The sequence below is a fragment of the Peromyscus maniculatus genome, chromosome 11, assembly GCF_049852395.1.
Source record: "Peromyscus maniculatus bairdii isolate BWxNUB_F1_BW_parent chromosome 11, HU_Pman_BW_mat_3.1, whole genome shotgun sequence".
In the NCBI taxonomy this organism is placed as follows: Eukaryota; Metazoa; Chordata; class Mammalia; order Rodentia; family Cricetidae; genus Peromyscus; species Peromyscus maniculatus.
In genome coordinates this window covers 99,344,408-99,352,876 of record NC_134862.1, presented here as the reverse complement: position 1 = coordinate 99,352,876, position 8,469 = coordinate 99,344,408, and the positions used below count along the sequence as shown (strand labels likewise).

General features: G+C 47.0%; 1 long non-coding RNA gene across 1 annotated transcript; it reads right to left on the bottom strand.

Moving 5' to 3' along the window:
* Positions 1-616: 616 nt before the first annotated feature.
* LOC143267739 (uncharacterized) lies at positions 617-4,122 on the bottom strand. The gene is made up of 2 exons (XR_013043171.1): positions 4,046-4,122; positions 617-1,005 (listed from the first exon to the last, which is right to left on the bottom strand). It is a non-coding gene; the product is annotated as an uncharacterized LOC143267739 (long non-coding RNA).
* Between the last annotated feature and the right edge of the window lie 4,347 nt (positions 4,123-8,469).

Here is an 8,469-nt window from a genome sequence, read left to right as displayed (position 1 = left end):
TCCAGGGGATTAAGAGTCCTGATGGCTGTATGCAGAGCAGGAGCCAGCCTGTGGGAGCCTGTGGATGAAATCCATGGTAAGCTTTGAGGAGGGAAGAGGGAAGAAGCAGAGGACCAAGGGATATCCCCAGAAAAAAATCCTCCAGAGAGGCTAGGAGAGAGTTATCCAAGGGGCTAGAGGATTGGAGAGTCCTGGGGATCTACATTAGTGTGGAGTGCTGGCAACAAGCAGCCTGAGACCGGGTTGTGCTATTAATAAAGCAGCCACCATTTCTTGTGTCCTCTCTAAGTGTCCGGCACAGCCCAAGGCACATTAGACGTCTGTCTCCTTGAGCTTATGGCACTGAAGCTGGAGGGATAGCAAGTTGTTAACACAAGCTAGAAGAGGAGCCAGCATGGATGATGCTCGCTGGGCCCTGGGCCCTGCCATTCAGGCTTCACCCAGAGATCCCTCAGGCCTGTGGACACAAGAAACAGCTCTCACCCCAAAAGAGGCAAGAGATGATTTGTTCTGGAGGCAAATATGCACAACCAGGGCAGGGATACCCCAAATTCCATCTTCTACCATGGTACAGATTCATGCAGCTTTTATAGGAACAGACAAGGCCAGTAATAAATCAAGACATTTTCAAATACATTAGTGGAAATATAAGGTACATAGGCTATGGCAAATTGGGGACATTTCTGCTTTGGGCCTTAGATGCCATCTGATGACATTCTCAGCCCTTGGGTTGGTAGAATCCAGGGTTCATTCATATATTCCAAGAGGATTTACCCAATAGTCACAATAGGTTATGGACACAGGAAGATGATGCCCATTCAAAAGGCCAAGATAGCCCGAGGTCATCTGTACTTGGGCCCTGGACCCGCAGCATCCCACCCTCTTCACGGTCACTAACATCCCACACAGCTGTGTCATCTCTTGAGGAACTTTAGTTGACAGGTCACACACGGTCCATCTGCTGCTGCTCTCGCCTTCCTGAATTTCACTCTCTTCCTCTGTAACCTGAGGAAGAGAAAAGGAGGAGGTCAGAGCTAAGGCCACCCACATGATAACCCCACACTGGAAGAAAGGAAGGTGGGAAGACTTAGAGAGAGGGACGGGGGCAGGCAGGTGGGGCAGCTCTCACGCGGGCCCCTCACATCTGTACGCAAAGCTCCTCCATCTTCATGTCCTGTAGGCACTGGGGAGTTACAAGCCTTATAAAAATAATGATCCACTAATGGACGAGCAGAAATAGAGCTTGGGTTTCCTGGTTCCTCACATCTGGGGCTTTTACCAGCTGCCTCTGCCAAGCCCCAGGGCAGAGTCAACACAGAGCACAAGGTTGGTCACTAAGGTGACAGGGAGCAGTTCTATGTTATAGATTCAGGGCATTGTAATGGTGACCCTGTTTCTCAAGAAGGTAGAGAGAGTCGTTTGGCTCTAGACTTTTCCAGAAGGGAACCTACCTGACATCCCATTCCTACATACACACACACCTACCTATACACACATCTACATACACACACACACACACACACACACACACACACACACACACACACACGTACACTCATACCTACACACAATACACACACACCTACACACAACTACATAAACATACACTCACATCTACATATATACACCCACCCACCCACCCACACACACACACTCACACCTACATGTACACTCACGCCTACACATATACATGCCCATGTGTATGGGGTATATATGGACATCATAAGATAACCCCAGGTGTTATCATTCATTAACATTACCAAACTTTACCAAATTTCCTTTCTTCCTCTCCCTCTTTCTTCCTTTATTTATTTTATTTTATTTTATTTTATTTCATTTTATTTATTTATTTTTAGGCAGCATCTCTCATTGACTCAAAGTTTGCCAGAGTATATTAAGCTGTCTGGCCAGTGAACCCCAGGATCTGCCTGTCTCTGCCTCCCTGGCTCTGGGATTACACATTTGTACTACTATGCACAACTTCTTTTTATTTTACTTAATTACTTAATTAACTTATTTACTTAATTAACACTTTTTTCATTTATTTTACACACTAACCATCATTTCCTCTCCCCCTCTCTCCTCCCTTCCTTCAGGAGACTCTCGAAACTCAGCACGGTACTTGGCTATGGATCTCTGCATCTGCTCCCATCAGTTATTGGATAAAGACTCTCTGATGACAATTAGATTAGTCACCAATCTGATTACAGGAGATGGCAAGTTCAGGCACCCTCTCCACTATTGCTAGAAATCTTCAACATACGAAAATCTGTCAATGTAATCCACCATATAAACAAACTGAAAGAAAAAGAAAACCACACGATCATCTCATTAAATGCTGAAAAAGCCCTTGACAAAACCCAACACCTCTTCACGATAAAGGTCTTGGAGAGACCAGGGATACAAGGAACATGCCTAAATATAATAAAAACAGTATACAGCAAGCAACAGCCAACATCAAATTGAGTGGAGAGAAACTCATCGAAACGACTCCACTAAAATCAGGAACAAGACAAAGCTGTTCACTCTCTCCATGTGTATTCAACATAGTGCTCAAAGTTCTAGCTAGAGCAATAAGATAACAAAAGGCGATTAAGTGGATACAGACTGGAAAGGAAGAAGTCAAACATGCACAACCTCTTTACCTAGGTTCTGATGTCAGATACTGGTCCTCACACTTACCAGGCAAAAACTTTACCAAAAAAGCCATCTTTCCAGCAGGGTTTCCTCTCATGACCCAGAACAAGCGGCTCTCACCTTAGCTAACCTCCCTGGGCCTCCTGGGAGTGGTGCTTCCATCCACCGCGTTTCCATTACACCCCATTTATGGCCCAAATGCTCCTTTGTAATCAGGAATCAAGAACTGTGTCTTCACTTTCAAAGGTGGCACCGTTTGCTGTGTCCTGATGCAAAAAATAGCTTCCTAGGCTTAGACTGGTTGAGATTCTCCTGTTAGCCACAGACTCATTCCATAAAGGATGGGGATGAGGGGAGGCCTCTTGGAAAATCAGCTCATTTACAGATTCCTTGAAGCAAGAGAGGCACAGGGAATCATGAAATCAGGCCAGACAGGTAAGACCCCTCTTCAGTAGCCCCAGACTTCAGGCTCATTGACTAGAGTTCAAAATCACACATAATTCTAGAGTTACCCCATTGCTATCTTAGGGTCTCTACCACTTGTTAGAGAAATGAGGAGCCTGGACTCTTCCTCCTTCTAGACATGAGAACTTGAGATAGTGCTAACTTTCCGGGGAACAAAGTGTCTTAACATTTGTGCACGATTTTTAACTTAGCTCATCTGTGTCTGGAAATATACATGACAGAAACAGACAGATCAGCACATGCAAGCCAGTGAACTAGCAAGAACCATTAGTAAGATGCCAATCATCATGACAGCCAGCCAGAAAAAGCCAGACTTGGCCATGGTAGCAAGGAAGAACTGGTAGAAAATAAAGTGTGCGTGTGTGTGTGTGTGTGTGTGTGTGTGTGTGTGTGTGTGTGTGCGTGCGCGCATTATGTACATGTGTGCAAGTGTATGCATGTGAGTATGTGTATATGTATATAACATATATAAAGTAATTGTCATGTAAAGCACACAACAGTTGCATATACTTCCATGGTGAGGTGGTTATGGGAAAAGCAAGTTCCCAGCAGTGTCTGAAGTAGGGTCGTGTGTTCCTGGGCCCATGCTTAGAACAAGGTGATCACAATGAATAGCTGGATATTAATTCTCTTTGTCTTGTGGAGGTGGGAAGTCCCTGTGGGTGCACATGTATGTGCAGATGCATATCTGTACAGACATCAACCTCAATGTTGTTTCTCAGGCACTGTCCCTCTCCGTTTTGATGGGAGGTTTCTTATTGGTGTGGAGTTTGCTGGTTGGGCTAGGCTGGTGGATGAGCAAGATTACAGACACACACCATCACACCCAGCTTTTTAAACGTGGGGCATAGACTCAAACTCAGGTCCCCACTCGAAGGGCGCAGCCACCCGCCCCCAGTCCAACCTCCTTCCTGTAAGCCCTCCTTTCATGGTTTTATATTACATTTGAGGTTTTGCAAGCTAACTGTTGAGCTGGGTCAACACCATCCTTTCTGCAGTGTCTGGTTCCAGTGGCCTTCCCTGTAACAAGAGCACAGCATTTATACCTTCCTCCCAAGAGGGCTTCAATCTCAGCCTCACGGGGGGCACAAAGGAAAACTGTGTTGAGCAAGACTCCGGTGGATTATGAAGTAACCTTATCAACTCAATATGGCTCTGTTAAAGAGTCACCTGGCCATGCAAGCCAGGCCTGGAAACATCCAATGTTGCCACTTTGAAGAAGTCTATCTTCATATTGGAGAAGGGACCACACAAAAAAGATGATGTCTGGTTATTTGTATCCAGCCCAGGATTTAGGAGGCTCCAAAGATGGGCTCCTCCAGCTGTGCCCAGTCCTGGCACTGGAAACAGGAGTATGGACTCAATCTCTGTAGATGCCATTACCAAACACTTCTTCCCGGCATCAGAATGGCTACAAGAGAGCGGGAAAGAACTGGTAGGAAAGTAACCATTTCTATTCCTTTGTAGATGTTTGTGTTGATCTTCTAGCCTACAATTTTGACAAATTCATGATTAGTTCTGGTTTCTTTGTTCTTTTTCTTTTTTTCCCCCGTCAGTTCTGAGGATCAAACCCATGCCTTGCTATTACCACCCCCCGACCACCACCGAGGGATATGCTCAGCTCTGGCTGATTCTCAGCTTGAGCTAATGTGTTACAAAGACACCAACTGCAAAATCAAATGTTCAGATCCCATGTAGTTACTACAATCAGTGGGTCACAGAATAAGTTGACTGGTGACGTGTGTGTATGGAAAAGAGTGTGCATGTGTATGTGCCTGTGTTTCTATGTGCATGGCCAGGCCTTCTGGTTAGTGTGCCATTTTGTTCATGTCCATCTTCAGCGTGGCAGAGGGCATTAATGAATGTAGTGGTTTTTAAAGCAAACATCATTTGAGCCTGGAGCTGTACTTCCCTTCACCCCGGCCTTGGTAGCAGCAAGGCCATGGCTGTAAAGCTGGCATATTCCTACTTCCTGGAGTAGAGGCTGCCTGGGGAGTGAGGCGTTGGCTGAGTTTTTAAGGACACCACTTCCAAGGGGCTAGGCTCCCCTCATCTCTCTGGTTGGAGGTAGTCTTGAGTTGCTGGCAGAGCTTCCCGGGGCATCTTGAGTGTCCAGAGTGTCTGGGGCAGCCCGCCCTGATCCTGTGTGCTCACTGGGGCCACGTCAGCTGCCCGAGGTGTTTCGTGTAAGGCACGCACAGCCAGGTGCCGCCACCGCCACAGGTGGACATCTCAGCTTGTGCTGTCCTTGTCCTGTTTCTCCCACTGAGTTCTAAAATGGACAATCTGTCACACGGAGATGAGGGTCAGGCCAGCCACACAAAGGAACTCTGAGGTTGGCCTGCGATGTGAAAACTGTCAATTATCCTGTTTTATATCCTGCCTCCATTTCCAGGAGCGGGATCCTTGTCTCCATTAGACCAATTTGGAGCGAGGCTCCATGCGCTAATCCTTTCACCATCTTATCTGAGCAAGAGAAATGAGTGTAAACGAAGGGGAGGAGGAGTGGCGGGGAGGGAAGGAGGGAACACCGGAAGAAAAGAAAACGATCATTTTCTAGGGTCATTTTCAACTCCTGACTATACAATTTATTGACAGTGAATGTAACATTAAAGTGAGTGCTGATCAGTGGGGTGCAGGGGGGGTGATCAGGGTCCGAAGAGACCCATTTCTAAAGTCCTCCCCGCATGTTCAGAATCTCCATCTGTGCACAAGGAAGTCAAGAGTCTCTGTGGTTGTCTTGAGGATCATTGGGCAGAGTTCAGGGAGGAGATAGCAGCTCAGGTGCAGGGAACCAGGGCCTCTGGCTAAGCACCAGCATCAAGGGGCACCGAGAGGCAGCTGGTCACACAGCCCAGGGAACGGCCCTCTGCGTGGGCCAACACGCACCGGTTCTCACAGCACCCTGTGTCAGTTCCCTATGGATGCAAAGCAAATGGCTGCCCAGTTACATAGTTAGATGCTTGAACACCAGGCATTTAAGATGTTCTCCTGGGTCAGGACTCCAGGTACCACTTGACTTCCTAGCTCTAGCCTGGGTCTCTCCCACAAAGCTACCAATTTTCTCCACTACTGTAACTGAGTATCGTGAACTGAGTTAATTTTTTAAAAAAGGGTCTTTTTTCCTTCCTTCCTTCCTTCCTTCCTTCCTTCCTTCCTTCCTTCCTTCCTTCCTTCCTTCCTTCCTTCCTTCCTTCCTTCCTTCTTTCCTACCTTCCTTCTTCCCTCCCTGCTTCCCTCCCTCCCTCCCTCCCTCCCTCCCTCCCTCCCTCCCTCCCTCCCTCCCTCCCTCCTACCCTCCCTCTCTCCCTCCCCCTCTCTTTTCTTTCTTTCTTTTTTAAATTTTGATTCACATTTTGAAGGCTAGGAAGTTCAAGATCTTGAAGCCACACCTGGCCTTGTCTTTCCTGCTGCTTTGGGCTCTGCAGGGTCCTAAAGGGAATGAGATGCTGACCAGAATCTCATGGCTCAGGTCTTGCTTCCTTTTGTTTATTCAGCCAGTCTCACAGGATTCAGGCTCCACCTTCATGGCTTCATTTAATCTTTGTGTGTGTGCATGTATGTGCATTCACATTTGTACAGGTGTACTTATATAAGCAGGTGCATGTATGTACGTGTGCACGTGGAGGCTAGAGGACAGCCTTGGCTATTGTTCCTCAGAAGCCATCTATCTTGTGTTTTTCTGAAACAGGGACTCTTACTGACCTGGAATTCACCAGATGTGCTAGGACAGCTGACGGTCACGATCCACCCCTCTGTATTTCCCTGGCACTGGAATTTTAAGTGTGTGCCACCACAGCTGGCTTTTTGTTTCAGACTTACTTATTTTATTTTATGTGTATGGGTGTACGTATGTATGTGTGTACGTATATACACGGTACATCCATTTGCGGATGTGGATGCTTGATGCCTGTGAGGTTCCGAAGAGAGTGTCAGATCCCCAGAACTGGACTTATAGATGGTTTTAAGCTGCTGTGTGGGTGCTGGGAGCCAAAGCCCAGGTCCTGTTCAAGACTAGGAAATGCTCTTAACCTCCGAGCCATCCCTTTAGCCTCTGGAAGTTTTTTTTTAAACATGGACTTTGGGGTTCAAACTCGTGCCATCGTGCTTGTAAGGGAAGCACTTCATCAAAGAGGCGACCTCCTCAGCCATTCATTGTACCGTGACTCCTCCCAAAGTCCTTGCTTCTAAGTGCCATAGCCAGGGGTGGCTTCTCCCTCTTTCTATCCCATAGTGGGGATTCAGTGAGGCTGTACACCTCTGAGCCTCCTCTTCCCGTGAGCTATAGGCTGGAGGGCACTTCCTTTCTTATTTTGCCAAGACTTCCAGAAGAGCTGTAGCTCTGGCCTTTTGTAACGACCAGCAATGGCAAGAAGGGTGTCTGTGAACTGGATTTTATGGGCTAGAAGGAAGCCCCAGGTCCGTCTCCCCACTCGCTGCCCCACCTCTAAAGGGAGACATTTCGATGGGGCTATGAAGAGCAGAAGGTGAGAGTCACTGACAAAAGGAGAACCCCCCCCCCAATCTGCAGACTGTTATTGTCTCCATCAGGTGACTGTCTTCACTCCAGAATGTGAAGTTTTATGTTCCAGCCAACTACCCAGTCAACACTTGGCTGCCATAACATCACAGGCCTTCAAAAATGTCTCTTTGACTAATGTTCAGTTAAAGAGAAATAAAAATGTTCTCCAAGGATTCCATCATGGGACCTCTGACTGGAGGGAGGTGGTGAGGAGATGTTGAAGGGGTGGGTTCTTCACACCCCCCCCCATCACTTCACTACCAATCAAACCAGACCCAGACCATGCTCACACGCTAGATTTTATATAATTCTGGTGCATGGCCAAAGGTTAATGCCTTAACCGGTTGACAAAAAGCCAAGATCTACAAGGAGTTAGAGATCCTAGAGTATTAAGTGTGAGTTTTTCTCTGCCACCAAACAGGTGACTAAGTGACTCTTGGCTTGCTGGTGTGAGCAAGCTTTGCATTTGAGAGTCCAGCATAAAGAAGGGAGCTCTGTTTGATATAGCCATCCTTGCCTCATAATCAAATCAAACCAAGTAACAGCTATATGGTCGCCAGAATGAAAAAGGTTCTGATCAACAACCCACTTCCCTACCCGGCCATCTAGGGAGACGTGGTCACTCTACACCACCACGCAATTCCAGTTAACTTCTTGGAATGCTAATCTCAAATCAGTTTGCTTAAGTACCTTTTCCTCATTAACTCCCAGGAGTGCCTGGGGTGTTGGAAATAGAGTGGTAGAGATAACGTCACCAGAGGTGTGAAGGTCATTTGGGGAAAGAACTTTACAATAGGACCTTAAACACCTCAGGTTGGCAGTCTAAATGAATTGAGTGGTTACTA